General features: G+C 43.0%; 1 protein-coding gene across 5 annotated transcripts in view; it reads left to right on the top strand.

Annotated features, from left to right (window-relative positions):
* The window catches only part of LOC137351652 (GRAM domain-containing protein 2B-like), a 103,955-nt gene that overhangs the window by 34,925 nt on the left and 52,450 nt on the right, over positions 1 to 16,580 (top strand). Inside the window, exon 1 of one of the 5 annotated variants that reach the window (XM_068016318.1) lies at positions 1,094 to 1,206. The exons of the other annotated variants lie outside the window; for them this stretch is intronic. The gene's annotated coding sequence lies outside the window, so the exon portion shown is untranslated. Of the gene's footprint in view, positions 1 to 1,093; positions 1,207 to 16,580 lie in introns of those variants that run through there. 5 annotated transcript variants of the gene reach the window in all.

Below are 16,580 nucleotides of genomic sequence, written 5' to 3' on the forward strand. Positions count from 1 at the left end.
CCCACCCCTAGAGAAAATTGTGATGGGCAGCCTCCTTGAAATGCTCTAGTCTGATGAATGTGTTCATCCTTCTAGTGGCTTGATGCAACTGAATGGCTTGTTCGAGCTAGTTCCATTTGGTGTGGGGCTGAAGTCACATGTAGGGACAGATGACTTCTTCTTTCCCTAAAGAAAAGTAGTGAACCAGTTGTAGAGGTAACTTTGAAGCATTACCTGCTGAGTGAAGTCATCTATTTCTTCCAACACGTCACTTGTTTGCTCACTCAGGCTTCCATTGACCTGAGATTTACCGACTTAATGGCAAAACAATGGTTGAAGGTTTGGGGAGGGAAAGGTTATTTTTTATTTCCCTTGCACATTCATTAATCCCTCTTTATTTTCAGTTGGGTGAACTTGGCATTCCAGGCTGCAGACATAACCATAAATATTTCCCAAACAGTGTTATAGAAATGACAGGTATTTTTGCCTCACCCCAAAAGATGGTTTGAGTAACTTGCATTATTTTAGTGTCTCGTTTTATTGTGATCATTTGAACTTGTATAAAGTCTAAAATGTCACTTATATTTATCTGTATATTCACACTGCAATGTGCCAACTAATGACTGCAACTTTATTTTGGTATCCACTTTTTACAATTTTTAAAAAATGTTGTAAGTGATGAAGCACATTTTCAAAACTGCCTGTAATACTGTTAAAATAATGAGTATTGCAAAATTAAAAATTTGCTTACCTAATGTTATGAGCAAATACAAACACAGATATTTATGTACCTATTTACATGCTAGATTGGAGGACCCATAATTTGTAGTGGTGAGTTAGGCAATCTACCTTGTTACAAACTGCAGAGAAAATCCAATGTTTGCAAAGGGGTTGCGAGAACCATCATGATGTAATGATCCTCCTTGAACATCTGACCTTGGTATTAGCAAGTCTTGGTGTAAAAATAACCAATGATAGAATGAATTACATATTGTGGTTGATAAGCTTTCGCTGAGTTCTATACGAATGATGTTATCTATTGCTGAGATAATGTGTACAGCAGGTGTGACTTTTGAACTGCTTCGCTGTTGAACTGTTAAGCCTCCCAAACCCCCTCAGTCGGTGCTAGTCTGCTGTTTAACAACAATTGAATAGCATCGAGCAGAACGCAACAGAGATCCTGGTTCTTATTGTTGAAACAGAAGAATAAATTACACTCACAGGAAGGTAAGACCAGCTCCCAAGACTTTCTTAAACGGAGAAGCATACGTATTGCAAGGGAACAGTTTCAAAGCAACAGTTCCCCTTTTGTTGTCTTAAATGGATAGTTCTGAATTTGTCCATTTTCGATCTATTTATATAGAAAAATATTTCAAGAATATTTTCATTGACTTTTTGGCCTAGCGTTATATTCACTTTTAGTTTTTAGTTTTTTAGTTTGAGATACAGCACTGAAACAGGCCCTTCGGCCCACCGAGTCTGTGCCGACTTGGATATAGAAAATTCAGGGTTGAATTAATTGCAGTGTTTAAGCTAATTAAAGGATTTGATAGGGTAGATAGAGAATTTGCTCCGTTTGGGGGAATCCAGACAAGGGGGAAATAACCTTTAAAATTAGAGCCAGAGCATTGAGGGTTGAAGTCAGGAAGGACTTGTTCACATGAAGGACAGTCAGAACCTGAACACTTTTCTCCCAAAAAGACTGGGAGTCAATTGAAAACGTCAAAACGGAGATTGATAAACTTTTGTTGGGTAAGAGTATTGAGTGTTATAGAACCCAGGCAAGTAGATGGCATTAAGATGCAGATTAGCCATGATCTCACTGAATGGCAAAACACGTGTGAAGGGGCTGAAATGGTTACACCTGTTCCTATGTTCTTTAGAATATATATACTATTTGTACTCTGAGAAACTGGCGTAAAATTTAGATCCCTCAAGTGGTTGACCTGATAATTTAGTGGTGACAGCTTCTCTCTCATAGCTCTTCACCATGTAGAAACATTGTTTATTTTATGTGTAAACTATATTGATGTGTGGAGTAACTTAGTAATGTCACCTGCAAACCAATTTTTTGATGGAAAGAAAAATGTAGCCTGTATAATAACTTATTCTGAAATGTCTCTGCTTCATAAACCATGAAATAGTTTGAAATGCAATGGCTTATTATGTGAACAAAAACAGCTTCCATTGTTTGCGCTTAGCAACGTCCTACAACTATTATAAAATCTTGGTTAAACCACACTGGGAGTACTGTGAACAGTTCTGCTCTCCGTTATTATAAAACAGACACAGAAGCACTGGAAAAGGTGCAACATTTATGAGACTGATACTGGAATAGAGAGGTTACACCTTTCGGGAAGATTGAACAGACTAGGCTTTTTTCTACAAAAGAAACCTATGAAATCATCCATCAAAGTCTTTAAAATTACAGAAAGGTTTGATGGGGTAGACGTACAGAAGATGTTTCCACTTGTGGGTGAGACCAGAACTAGAATCTAATAAATGAGATGGTCACCAATAAATCCAATAGAGAATTCAGAAGAAACTTCTTTACCCAAAGACTGGTCAGAATACATATTTTATTCATTCAGGGGATGTGGGCGACTTTGGCTAGGCCAGCATTTATTGCCCATCCCTAATTGCCCTTGAGAAGATGGTGGTGAGCTGCCTTCTTGAACTGCTGCAGTCCATGTGGGGTAGGTACACCCACAGTGCTGTTAGGAAGGGAGTTCCAGGATTTTGACCCAATGACAGTGAAGGAACAGCAGTATAGTTCTACGTCAGGATGGTGTGTGGCTTGGAGGAGTGGTCCCGTGCATTTGCTGCCCTTGTCCTTCTAGGTGGTAGAGGTCGTGGGTTTGGAAGGTGCTGTCTAAAGAGCCTTGGTGCTTTGCTGCAGTGCATCTTGTAGATGGTACACACTGCTGTCACTGTGCGTCGGTGAAGGGAATGAATGTTGAAGGTGGTGGATGGGGTGCCAATCAAGCGGGCTGCTTTGTCCTGGATGGTGTCTAGCTTCTTGAGTGTTGGAGCTGCACCCATCCAGGCAAGTGGCAAATATTCCATCACACTCCTCACTTGTGCCTTTTTGATGGTGGACAGGCTCTGGGGAGTCAGGAGGTGAGTTATTCACCGCAAGATTCCTAGCCTTTGACCTGCTCTTGTAGCCATGGCTACTCCAGTTCAATTTCTGGTCATTGGTAACCCCAGGATGTTGATAGTGGGGGATTCAGTGATCGTAATGCCATTGAATGTCAAGGGGAGATGGTTAGATTCTCTCTTGTTGGAGATGATCATTGCCTGTGTGGCGCGAATGTTACTTGCCACTTATCAGCCCAAGCCTGGATATTGTTCAGGTCTTGCTGCATTTCTACATGAACTGCTTCAGTATCTGAAGAGTTGCGAATGATGCTGAACATTGTGCAATCATCAGCGAACATCCCCACTTGTGACCTTATGATTGAAGGAAGGTCATTGATGAAGCAGCTGAAGATGGTTGGGCCTCAGACACTACCCTAAGGAACTCCTGCAATGATGTCCTGGAGCTGAGATGATTGACCTCCAATAACTACAACCAGAAAGGCAGAGAAGAGTGGAGCCCGGGGAGCAGCAGGACCAGAGGTTTGAAAAAGCGCACCAAAGCCTGTGTGGGAGAGAGGCAGAGAGGAGCGGAGCCGGAACAGCCCGAGGAGTGACGTCACATTGAACAGTGAGAGCAGCTGGGGTCAGTATTCAGCTAAGTTTTTGATTTAATTGAATCAACATAGAGTAAGACTTGATTGATTTCATAAGTATATAGACTAAAGCGGATTTTTAAAAAACTGAAGACCAGTCGGAAATTTAAATAACAAATTAAAATCTAATTATGTAAAATAGAGATGCAGGACTAGGTGATGGGTTGCACCTGCATGATGTGGGAGTTAGTGGACCTGATTGTAGTTCCTGGTCAACACATCTGTAGCAAGTGTTGGCTGCTCGAGGAACTCCAGCTCAGAGTTGTTGAGCTGGAGTCTGAGCTTTGGACACTGCGACACATCAGGGAGGGGGAGAGTTACCTGGACGCTGTGTTTCAGGAGGCAGTCACACCCCTTAGATTAACTACCTTGAATTCGGCCAGTGGTCAGCGACAGGAGGGTGTGACTATGAGTGAGGCAGGTAGAGGGATCCAGGAGGTAGTGCTGCAGGAGCCTCAGCCATTGTCCTTGTCCAACAAGTTCAAGATTCTTGCTCCCTGTGTGAACAGGTGCAGGGACTGTAGGGAGGATGAGCAAACTGACCACAGCACCGTGGTACAGGGAGCTATTCAAGTGGGGGGAGAAACGAGAAATGTCGTAATCGGGGATAGTATAGTTAGGGGCAGACACACTGTTCTCTGGCCAGGATCGAGAGTCCTGAAGGCTCTGGTGCCAGGGTTTGGGATATCTTATCTGGGCTGCAGAGGAACTTGGAGTGGGAGGGGAAAGATCCAGTTGTCGTGGTCCACGTAGGTGCCAACGATATAGGTAGAACGAGGTTATAGAGGTTCTGCTGAGGGAATATGAGCAGCTAGGAGCTAAATTTAAAAAGCAGAACCAAAAAGGTAGTAATCTCCGGAATACTGCCTGAGCCACAAGCAAATTGGCAAAGGGTCAATAAGATTAAAGGGGTAAAAGCGTGGCTCAAAGATTGGTGTGGGAGAAATAGGTTTGAATTCGTGGGACACTGGCACCAGTACTGGGGAAGGAGGGAGCTGTTCCGATGGGACGGGCTCTGCCCGAATCATGCTGGACCAGAGTCCTGGCAAATCGCAAAACTAGGGCTTTAAACTAAATAGTGGGTGGGTGGGTTCAGTTGCATGGAAAAACAGGAAGTTAAAGGAGAAGGTAGGAGTGCATGTTAGTGGTGAGGCTGATTGTTACTAGAAAATAAAAGGAAGGCACCAAGGAATCATACAAAAGTCGGGAAATTTAATGATCAAACAAATTTAAAGGCTTTGTATCTGTGCACGAAGTATTCGGAATAAAATAAATGAGTTAACAGCGCAAATAGAGACAAATGGGTATGATTTAGTGGCGATTACTGAGATGTGGTTGCAGAGAAACCAGGTTTGGGAATTGAATATCCAAGGGTACTCAGTATTTTGGAAGGATAGACAGGAAGGAAAAGGAGGTGGTGTAGCTTTGTTAGTAAAGGAAGAGATCAGTGCTGTAGTGAGAAATGATAGGCACTGGAGATCAAGATGTAGAATCAGTCTGGGTAGAAATAAAAAATAGCAAGGGAAAGAAGTCACTGGTGGGAGTAATCTATTGGTCCCCAAACAGTATAAACCAGGAAATAATCGGGGCTTGTAAGAAAGGTACAGCAATAATCATGGGTGATTTTAATATGCATACAGACTAGATTAGTCAAATTGGTAAGGGTAGCCTCGAGGGAGAGTTCATTGAATGTATTAGAGATTGTTTGTTTTTTTGGAGCAATATGTTGTGGAACCAACCAAGGAGCAGGCTATTCAAGATTTGGTGTTGTCATGAGGTGGGATTAATAAATGATCTCATTGTTAAGGATCCTCTAGGGAAAAGTGATCATAGCATGCTAGAATTTCAAATTCAGTTTGAGGGCGAGAAGCTGGAGTCCCACACGAGTGTTCTGGAATTAAACAAAGATAATTATATAGGCACGAGGACAGATTTGGCCCTAGTGGACTGGGCAGGAAGACTACAAGGTAGGACAGTTGATGAGCAGTGGCAGATGTTTAAGGAGATATTCAATTCCTCCCAACTAAAATATATTCCAGAGAGGAAGAAAGATTCTAGGAAGGGGAAAAAACATCCATGTCTAAGAAAAGAAGTTAAGGATAACAACATAAAGACAAAAGGGGCGGCACAGTGGCGCAGTGGTTAGCACCGCAGCCTCACAGCTCCAGGGACCCGGGTTCGATTCCGGGTACTGCCTGTGTGGAGTTTGCAAGTTCTCCCTGTGTCTGCGTGGGTTTTCTCCGGGTGCTCCGGTTTCCTCCCACAAGCCAAAAGACTTGCAGGTTGATAGGTAAATTGGCCATTATAAATTGTCACTAGTATAGGTAGGTGGTAGGGAAATATAGGGACAGGTGGGGAGGTTTGGTAGAAATATGGGATTAGTGTAGGATTAGTATAAATGGGTGGTTGATGTTCGGCACAGACTCGGTGGGCCGAAGGGCCTGTTTCAGTGCTGTATCTCTAATCTAATCTAATCTAAAAACTAAGGCATACCATATTGCAAAGGCCAGTGGCAGGCTGGAAGATTGGGAAACTTTTAAAGATCAACAAAGGGTCACTAAAAAAGTAATAAAAAGGGCAAAGGTGAATTATGAAAGAAAACGAGTGCAAAATATAAAAACTGATAGCAAAAGCTTCTATAAGTATATAAAAGGGAAGAGAGTAGCTAAAGTGAATGTTAGTCCGTTGGAGGATGAGACTAGGGAGTTAATAGAAGGGAACACAGAAATGGCAGACACACTAAATCAGTTTTTTGCTTCAGTTTTCATGGTGGAGGACACTAGTACCATCCTAATAGTACCAGGTAATGCAGAGGTTATAAAAAGGGAGGAACTTAGAACAATCATCATCACTAGAGGAAAAAGTACTGAGCAAACTATTGGGGTTGAGGGCAGACAAGCCCCAGGGCCTGATGGCCTACATCCTAGGGTCTTAAAGGAAGTGGCAGTGGAGATAGTGGATCCACTGGTTATAATCCAAAATTCTCTGGATACGGGAAAGGTTCCAGTGGATTGGAAAAAAGCTAATGTAATGCTGTTATTCAAAAAGGGAGGGAGGCAGAAAGTAGGAAACTATAGACCGGTTAGTTTAACATCTGTTGTTGGGAAATGGTTAGAATCCATTATTAAGGAAGTAATAACAGGACATTTAGAAAGTCAAAACTCAATCCATCAGAGTCAGCATGGTTTTATGAAGGGTAAATTGTGTTTGACTAATTTGCTAGAGATCTTCGAAGCTGTAACCAGCAAAGTGGATAATGGGGATCCTGTAGAAGTAGTTTATCTGGACTTCTGGAAGGCATTTGATAAGGTGCCGTGCAAAAGGTTAATGCACAAGGTAAGTTCACATGGGGTTAGGGGCAATTTATTTGCTTGGATAGAGGATTGGCTAACCAACAGAAAACAGAGTCGGAATAAATGGGTCTTTTTCTGGTTGGCAAGATGTAACTAATGGGGTGCCACAGGGTTCGGTCCTTGGGCCCCAACTATTTACAATCTATATAAATAACTTGGATGCAGGGATGGAAGGTACAATAGCCAAATTTGCAGATGACACTAAAATAGGTGGGACAGTAAGTTACAGTAAAGAAATAAGAAATCTACAAACGGATATGGATAGATTAGATAAATGGCCAAAATTTGGCAGATGGATTTTAATATGGATAAGTGTGAGGTTATCCATTTTGGTCAGAAGAACAGAAAGGCAAATTATTATCTAAATAGAGAGAAACTTCAGAGTGCTTCGATGCAGAGGGATCTGGGTGTCCTCGTGCATGAATTGCAGAAAACGAGCTTGCAGGTACAGCAGGTGATCAGGAAAGCAAATGGAATTTTGGCATTTATTGCCAAAGGAATAGAGTATAAAAGTAGGGAAGTATTCCTGCAACTGTACAAGGCATTAGTGAGACTGCACCTGGAGTATCGCGTACAGTTTTGGTCTCCTTACTTGAGGAAGGATGTAGTTGCATTGGAGGCAGTTCAGAGGAGGTTCACTTGATTGATTCCAGAGATGAGGGATTTGTCTTATGAAGAGAAATTAAGCCGTTTAGGCCTTTACTCTCTGGAGTTTAGAAGAATGAGAGGAGATCTAATCGAGGTATATAAGATGATTAAGGGGATTGACAAAGTAGACGTAGAGAGGATGTTTCCTCTTGTGGGGCAATCTAGAACGAGAGGTCATAGTTTTAGGATAAGGGGTAGCAGATTTAAAACAGAGATGTGGAGAAATTACTTCTCTCAAAGGGTCGTGAATCTGTGGAATTCACTACCCCAGAGTGCAGTGGATACCAGGATATTGAGTAAATTTAAGGAGGAGATAGACAGATTTTTAATTAGAAATGGGTTGAAGGGTTATGGAGAATGGGCAGGAAAGTGGAGTTGAGGCCAAGATGAGATCAGCCATGATCGTATTGAATGGCGGAGCAGGCCCGAGGAACTGAATTGCCTGCTCCTGCTCCTAGTTCCTTATGTTCCTTTTTGTGCTAGGTATGACTCCAACCAGCGGAGAGTTTTCCCCTTGATTCCCATTGACTCCAGTTTTGCTAGGGTTCCTCGATGCCATACTCGGTCAAATTCTGCTTTGATGTCAAGGGCAGTTACTCTTTCACCTCACCTCTTGAGTTCAGCTCTTCTGTCCATGTTTGAACCAAGGCTGTAATGAGGCCAGGAGCTGAGTGGCCCTGGCGGAACCCAAACTCGTTACCACCATAGATTAGATGAGGTGAATAGTGCAGATGAATTTAAGGGGAAGCTGGATAAGCACTTTACAGAGAAAATAATAGAAGAACATGTTGGGGTTAGATGAAGAAGGGAGGAGGTTCATGTGGAATATATATACTGGCATGGACCTGTTGGGCTGAACTGGCCTGCTTCTGTGCTGTAAATACTATTGATACTTTGAAATAGCAATGAGATGAACAAACAGCTAATTGTAGTGGTTGAAGAAGGAATGCTGGTCAGAACTCCACGCTGGTTTTACAGTAATGTATGAAATATTTACTGTGCAGCTGAACCAGCAGAACAGGCAGACCGAGTCACAGCTTAACCTATTGTTTAAAGAACAAAATGTCAATGCAGCCATCCCTTGGTTCTCTATTGGAGCATTAGTCTGAATATCCTGAATTCGGGCTTTTTTTTCCAATTGTGATATTGTCACCACATTTTTAAAAAATGATTGCAAGTGGTATAAAAGTAATTCTATTTCCGCATTCTTAAACATTAGATTCAAGCCTGCAGCTGAGGCTTACATTTTCTCAATGAAACTCCTTATTTCTCCCCAAGTGCTGACAATTTAAGTGAATCCACTTGCAGAGATTTAATGATACAAATTTGAACTGTGGGCTCATTTGACCATATGCAAGGGATCTTGTCCCTGACACAGCTTTACTATATTAATGCTGCCAATCAATGCAAACTTATTTGCCAAAATATACACATGTAAATAATGCTTTTTATTTTGTAGCTTTGAACAGTTGGTAATTTGGACTCAACTGTGCCGTGCAAATAGAACGAAAGCATTCCTGAATTTTGATCTTTGCCCTCGGAGCTGTTGCAAGAGATAACTCAATCAATTGTGCACCTACAATATCCGCTTACTCTTCAACAGTCATGTTTTAGAGTTTGCCCCATGCCCCAAGTTGTTTACAGTTCAGTAATGGTCACTGCATTAAAAAATGGCCATTTGTAAGTCTTGAACCTACCAAGAATCAAAGTTCAAATTTATTTACCAGTTAATTTCATGGTACTCTTGCCATTGATGCTCTTGTGGTTTGTTTATTGTTGTGCCCTGTAGACTTGTTAGGGATTTTGAAGCAAATTTAATTGTCTACCAGTGATTCAAATATCCTGTCTCTACAGTTCATATTGCATCATACAAGAAAAGTGGTTGACGTCAGCAAACTATATCCTACTTGGGTTGATTACCGCCATAAATATAGTTCCACTTGAATGTCAATAATTCTTCAAATATATCCTTGCTTGCTTTGCTCATTTGCAGAAAGTTTGAAGTGTTAAGAATGTTTAGGTCTGTGCGGATACCTTCTCGGGTTCAGAAGCATTAATCGCTCCCTTAAGTGACTTGACTATCTTACTTTTATAGGACTTGACCCTCGCTGCTCTTTATCTACTTGTACGATGGTATAACCCAAGAGCATATTAATAGTATCCCTTTGTGATCTGAACGGAATATTTTTGTCTTTCACACATGTTCAATCTTACTGAAAGGTGGACTAAACAAACATTTGATAAGATGAGTTGATGGTTGACTTCAATGATTTTTCTTGTACTAAGGAGCAAGAGCTATACAGACACAACATTTTAAATCTCTGGTTGATGAGCTGCATTATTTCAAAATAAATTGAACAGATGGAAGAGCACTTAGTAAATTGTACTGATGAGTATAATTATTGTTATGTACAAAGTAATGTACCACCCATTCCCACTATGGTAACGATACGACTTTAAAATAATTTCTGACTACTCTCTGCTGTGTTCCATTCTATCATCTTTAGCTGCCTGACTCACTCACAGCATTTTGTCCTTCTGGTTTATCTTCGCTATTCACAGGCAAAGAAGACTTTGCAACACAATGGTATTGAGGTATTTTTCAAATGCTGTAGGAGTCTAAAAAGGAGGAGGAAGGAAGCATAGGAGTATTTTTCCTTTGGCTGTTGCGATATATTGGCAGAGTTTCTTAACCCTTCGAGTGAATCCTTTTTTGTTCCAAAAAAGTGGTTTACTTCTTGGCTGAAAATGTCCTGTTCTGGCATTGATTCTGCAGAGACCATGTAAAGAGTGACTTGTTAGGATTTGCTGCTGCTTCTAGAAGTTCTCCTACTGTCCATTAAACTGTTTTTCAAAAGGGACACGCTGATAGACCTGACAAAAATCCTGAGATCCTTGGCCACTTCGATCAATAAAAACCGTTGTCTTTGACCCAAAGTAAATTGCTGCTGCCGTTTAATCACACATCCGTTGCTACCTGTTAACAGAAATAAGTATGACTTGCAATAGTTAATCTAGCATCAAATAGTTTTTAACAAGTTCATAAAATTGATGGGAATAGTCTTGATTTGTGTCACCGAAGTAAACTGCTTCCTTTTTAAACTATGACTATTTTACATATTTTGTCAGGGTTGGGTAACTATCATATGATTGAACTTTGTCAGCATTTTGTATCACTTTTTGAATGTTGCACGACCTGAATGTTCAGGTAGGAAGGAATTTTTTTTTTTAGTTTTATTTCTATTCTTAGAAGATTATCCAAAACCCTGTGACATTCTTGGTCCTGGCACAAACTATGTTTGTACGTAGTCCATGATATATTCAAGTTGCTAATGTGAAATGTATTTTTAGAGGATCTTGATTTGAGTTTTTAAACCTTTTTCTATAAACTGCACTTTTAACAGTCGCATTCATTTTAAGTTAGCAGTGTTGTCCAATAGAAATTAATCACAGGTATGGCCACACCTTCACCGTTTGAGACACATGCACTAATTTTATTTGAAAATGCCTTGCATTACCTGATTCAATACAACTAAATGTATTTGACATGAATATTTGATTAACCAACATATACCATTGAGAAACCAAGGAGGTAAAGTACTCACAATGATGCATGCACACACTCACTCTGCTTTTGTCTTATCACAAGAACATACAAACTAGAAGCAGGAGTAGGCCATTCAGCCCCTTGAGCCTCCTCTGCCATTTGGTAAGATCTTGGCTGATTGTGGCCTCAACTCCTACTTTCTTTTCTATCTGCTATAACCTTTTGACTCCCCTGTCAATCCAGAATATATCTAACTCCGCCTTAAAAATATTCAATGTCCCTGCCTCCACTGCTCACTGGAGAAGAGAATTCCACAGACTAATACAACCCTCCAAGAGAAAAAAAAATTCTCCTCATCTATCTTAAATGGATGTAGGGCATGAGAGTCCCCTGCGGCGTCTCACTTTGGTTCGGAGGCATGCTCTAGACGTAACAGGAATGAGTGACTCAACACCAAATAATGTGTTAGAATAGTAATTTTGAGTTTATTTATTAAGAGATACAGCACTGAAACAGGCCCTTCGGCCCACCGAGTCTGTGCCGACCAACAACCACCATTGATACTAACCCTACAGTAATCTCATATTCCCTACCACCTACCTATACTAGGGGCAATTTACAACGGCCAATTTACCTGTCACCTGCAAGCCAAAACAGCCAAATTGTGGCTGTGGGAGGAAAACCGGAGCACCTGGCGAAAACCCACGCGGTCACAGGGAGAACTTGCAAACTCCGCACAGGCAGTACCCAGAATCGAACCCGGGTCGCTGGAGCTGTGAGGATGCGGTGCTAACCCACTGCGCCGCTGTGCCGCCCTAATCTTCTTTTAATCTAATACTTCTTTAGTCAGCCACAATTTTCCCATGGAGTTCTTGTATCTCAATGGAATATAATTCCATGGAGTTCTGTGAATTACTTCTTTAAAATAGGTTTTCCCCTGCTTTTTCTACCTCCATACCTTTTTAATTTATCTTCCCAATCAACCTTAGCCAACTCATCTCTCAAACTTAAATAAAGCTAATTACAGAGAAATAAGTCTCTTGTTTTGGACTGTGGTATGTCACTATTAAATAATTAATTATTAAACAATTATTAATGATGAAGGAAAGAAAGATAACTTTATTAAAAAAGAAAGGAAGGAAAAGAGCATAGAAAGATCAAAAAACTTATAGCACACTGCTATAACCCCCAAATTAGTCCTGATCATGACAGCTCCCTAAAAATGGTACCATGTTCCCCTTGGTACATACATCACCAAGTCTCCCCAGAACCTTGCACAGTGGTGGACTCTCCTGGTCAGTCACTCTGTCGACGTCCCCTTCATCTGTAGTCTTCAGTGGTTGACTAGTCAAACTGTGGCTGCAATCCCGAACATTGGATGCTGTGCCCCTTTAAGTCCAATGGTCTGGTTCCATTTCAGCTTCTCAAGGTTTCTATCTAGACTTTCTCAAAACAAAGGTCTGACAACCATGAGACCTTATCAAATTCCTCTTACAGGCACTACGAGGCCGTTCAGGCCGCTGACGTATCCTTTGGTGTCTTTCACCTGCTGTCAATTAGGTTATACTGTTCATCAATTAAACTCCATCTTCTAATACCACACAATAGTGGACCTCCCCATGTGCAAGGTTATCCATTGTCCTGGCTTGTAGTTTCAAGCGTCATTGAATACCGTAAGAACTGACTTCTGTTTCAACAATGAGAAAGCAACTGTTATTTCCAAGAAGAGAAAAAAGAGTAGTTTAGCCAAAACAACAGCTGTGCCTGGCCTGACCAGCATGAAAACAAAAGGAGGAAGTTCTTGGGAAAATACAGGTTCACAATTAATAATATACCATTGGCTATATAGTTAATTAATTACTTGATTCTGCACGATCACATTTAGTTTTAAATCGATGTCTACCAAGTAACCTTTAAAAATTCACTACAGGTTTAATACAGGGTATTTTTTAAGTCAAAAGCAAGGCAGAAGTAAAATGCAAAAACATTTAAAATACAAAAGGTAGTGACTGAAGCCTCAGGCCTTACATGGATACCCCCTTATTTTTAAACTGTGTTCCCTGGTTCTAGTCTCTTCCGTGAGGGAAAACATCCTTTCAGCATCCACCCTCTCAAATCCCCTCAGAATCATGTTTCAGTAAGATCATCTCACAATCTTCTAAACGCCAAGAGATACAAGCCCAACCTGTCTAACTTTTCCTCATAAGACAACCCCAGGAATCTGTTGAGTGAACCTTCTCAGAATTGCTAATGCAATTAACTTACTTTAAGTAAGGAGATCAAAAAACTGTATGCGATACTCCAGATGTGGTCTCACCAATACCCTATACAACTGTAGCAAAACTTACCTACTTCTGTATTTCCATTCCTCTTGCAATAAATGACAACATTCCATTTGCCTTCCTAATCACCTTGCTGTACCTGCATACTAACCTTTTTGTGAACCAGGACACCCAGATCCTTCTGTAATCTCTCTCCATTTAAATAATATACTGCTTTTCTATTCTTCCTGCCAAAGTGGGCACGTTCATATTTTCCCACATTATACTCCATCTGTCAAATTTTTGCCCACTCCCGTAACCTATCTATATCCCTTTGCAGCCACTTTACCTCCTCTTCACAACTTACTGACTGATTTCCTGGGATGGCAGGATTGTCCTATGAAGAGAGATTGAGGAGACTGGGCCTATATTCTCTGGAGTTTAGAAGAATGAGAGGTGATTTCATTGAAGCATACAAAATTCTTACAGGGCTCAACGGGGTAGATGCAGGAAGGATGTTTCCCTGGCTGGGGGATCGAGAGGTAGGCCATTTAGGACTGAGATGAGGATGAATTTCTTCATTCAGAGGGTGGTGAATCTTTGGAATTCTCTACCCCAGAGGGTGATGAAGGGTCAGTCTTCAGTATATTCAAGACTGATATCCATAGATTTCTAGATATTAAAGATATCAAGGGATATGGGGACAAGTGTGGGAACCATGCCATTGAGGTAGAAGATCAGTCATGTTCTAGTTGAATGGTAGAGCAGGCTTGAAGGCCGAATAGCTTATCCCTGCTTCTAATTCCTATGTTCCTGTGTACTCTCCTACCTATCTTTGTGTCATCAGCAAACCATACATTCTGTCCCTTCATTGATTGTAAATAGTTGAGGCCCCAGCACTGATCCCTGTGGCACTCCACTAGTAACAGCTTGCCAACCCAAAAATGGCCCCATTTATCCCTACTCTCTGCTTCCTGTTAGTTAGCCAATCCTCTATCTATGCTAATATGTTACCCCCCTATACCATGAGCTCTTATTTTGTGTAGTAACCTTTTGATGTGGTTCCTTATCGAAGGCCTTTTAGAAAATCCAAGTGCACCACATCTACCATGTTCCCCTTTATCCACCTTGCTTGTTTATTTCCTCAAAGAATTCTAATAAATTAAATCAAATACAATTTCCCTTTCACAATATCATGTTGACTCTGCCTGATTGTATGATCATTTTCTAAATGTCCTGCTATTACCTCCTTAATAATTGATTCAAGCATTTTCCCAATACTGCTGTTAGGCTAACTGGCCTGTAGTTTCCTGCATTCTGACTCCCTCCTTTCTTGAATAGAGGAGTTATATTTGCTATTTTCCAATCTGATGGGACCTTTCCAGAATCTAGGGAATTTTTGGAAAAATACAACCAATGCATCTACTATCTCAGCAGCCACTTCTTTTAAGACCCTAGGATGCAGGCCATCAGGTTCTCGGGACTTGTCAACCTTTAGAACTAAAACGTTTTTTCAGTATCCTTTCCCGGGTGATTCTATTTATTTTAAGTTCCTGCCTCCCTTTCGCCTCTTGATTTACAAGTATTTCTGGGATGTTATTTGTGTTGTCTACAGTGAAGACAGACACAAAATATGTGTTCAACACTTCTGCCATTTCCTTATTTCTCATTATTAATTCCCTAGACTCACTGACACACACACCACACACACTGTCTCTCTCTCTCTCGGTCCTCGTGCGCGCTCCCTCTCTCTCTCGGTCTCGTGCGCGCTCCCTCTCTCTCTCGGTCTCGTGCGCGCTCCCTCTCGTCTCTCGGTCTCGTGCGCGCTCCCTCTCTCTCTCGGTCTCGTGGCGCGCTCCCTCTCTCTCTCGGTCTCGTGCGCGCTCCCTCTCTCTCTCGGTCTCGTGCGCGCTCCCTCTCTCTCTCGGTCTCGTGCGCGCTCCCTCTCTCTCTCGGTCTCGTGCGCGCTCCCTCTCTCTCGGTCTCGTGGCGCTCTCCTTCTCTCTCTCGGTCTCGTGCGCGCTCCTCTCTCTCGGTCTCGTGCGCGCTCCTCTCTCTCTCAGGTCTCGTGCGCGCTCCCTCTCTCTCTCTCTCGGGTCTCGTGCGCGCTCCCTCTCTCTCTCTCGTCTCGTGCGCGCTCCCTCTCTCTCGGGCTCCCTCTCTCTCTCTCGTCTCGTGCGCGCTCCCTCTCTCTCTCTCGTCTCGCTCGTCGTGCGCGCTCCCTCTCTCTCTCTCGTCCTCGTGCGCGCTCCCTCTCTCTCTCTCGCTCTCGTGCGCGCTCCCTCTCTCTCTCTCGCTCTCGTGCGCGCGCTCCCTCTCTCTCTCTCGCTCTCGTGCGCGCTCCCTCTCTCTCTTCTCGCTCTCGTGCGCGCTCCCTCTCTCTCTCTCGCTCTCGTGCGCGCTCCTCTCTCTCTCTCGCTCTCGTGCGCGCTCCCTCTCTCTCTCTCGCTCTCGTGCGCGCTCTCTCTCTCTCTCGCTCTCGTGCGCGCTCCTCCTCTCTCTCTCTCGCTCTCGTGCGCGCTCCCTCTCTCTCCTCTCTCTCGCTCTCGTGCGCGCTTCCCTCTCTCTCTCTCGCTCTCGTGCGCGCTCCCTCTCTTCTCTCTCGCTCTCGTGCGCGCTCCCTCTCTCTCCTCTCGCTCTCGTGCGCGCTCCCTCTCTCTCTCTCTCGCTCTCGTGCGCGCTCCCTCTCTCTCGTCTCGCTCTCGTGGCGCGCTCCCTCTCGTCTCTCTCGCTCTTCGTGCGCGCTCCCTCTCTCTCTCTCGCTCTCGTGCGCGCTCCCTCTCTCTCTCTCGCTCTCGTGCGCGCTCCCTCTCTCTCTCTCTCGCTCTCGTGCGCGCTCCCCTCTCTCTCTCTCGCTCTCGTGCGCGCTCCCTCTCTCTCTCTCGCTCTCGTGCGCGCTCCCTCTCTCTCTCGTTCGCTCTCGTGCGCGCTCCCTCTCTCTCCTCTCGCTCTCGTGCGCGCTTCCCTCTCTCTCGCTCGCTTCTCGTGTCGCGCGCCTTCCCTCTCTCTCGGCTTCGCTCGTTCGGCGCTTGCTCCCTCGTCTCTCTCGCTCGCTCTC

This window comes from Heterodontus francisci, chromosome 36 (assembly GCF_036365525.1).
Source record: "Heterodontus francisci isolate sHetFra1 chromosome 36, sHetFra1.hap1, whole genome shotgun sequence".
In the NCBI taxonomy this organism is placed as follows: domain Eukaryota; kingdom Metazoa; phylum Chordata; class Chondrichthyes; order Heterodontiformes; family Heterodontidae; genus Heterodontus; species Heterodontus francisci.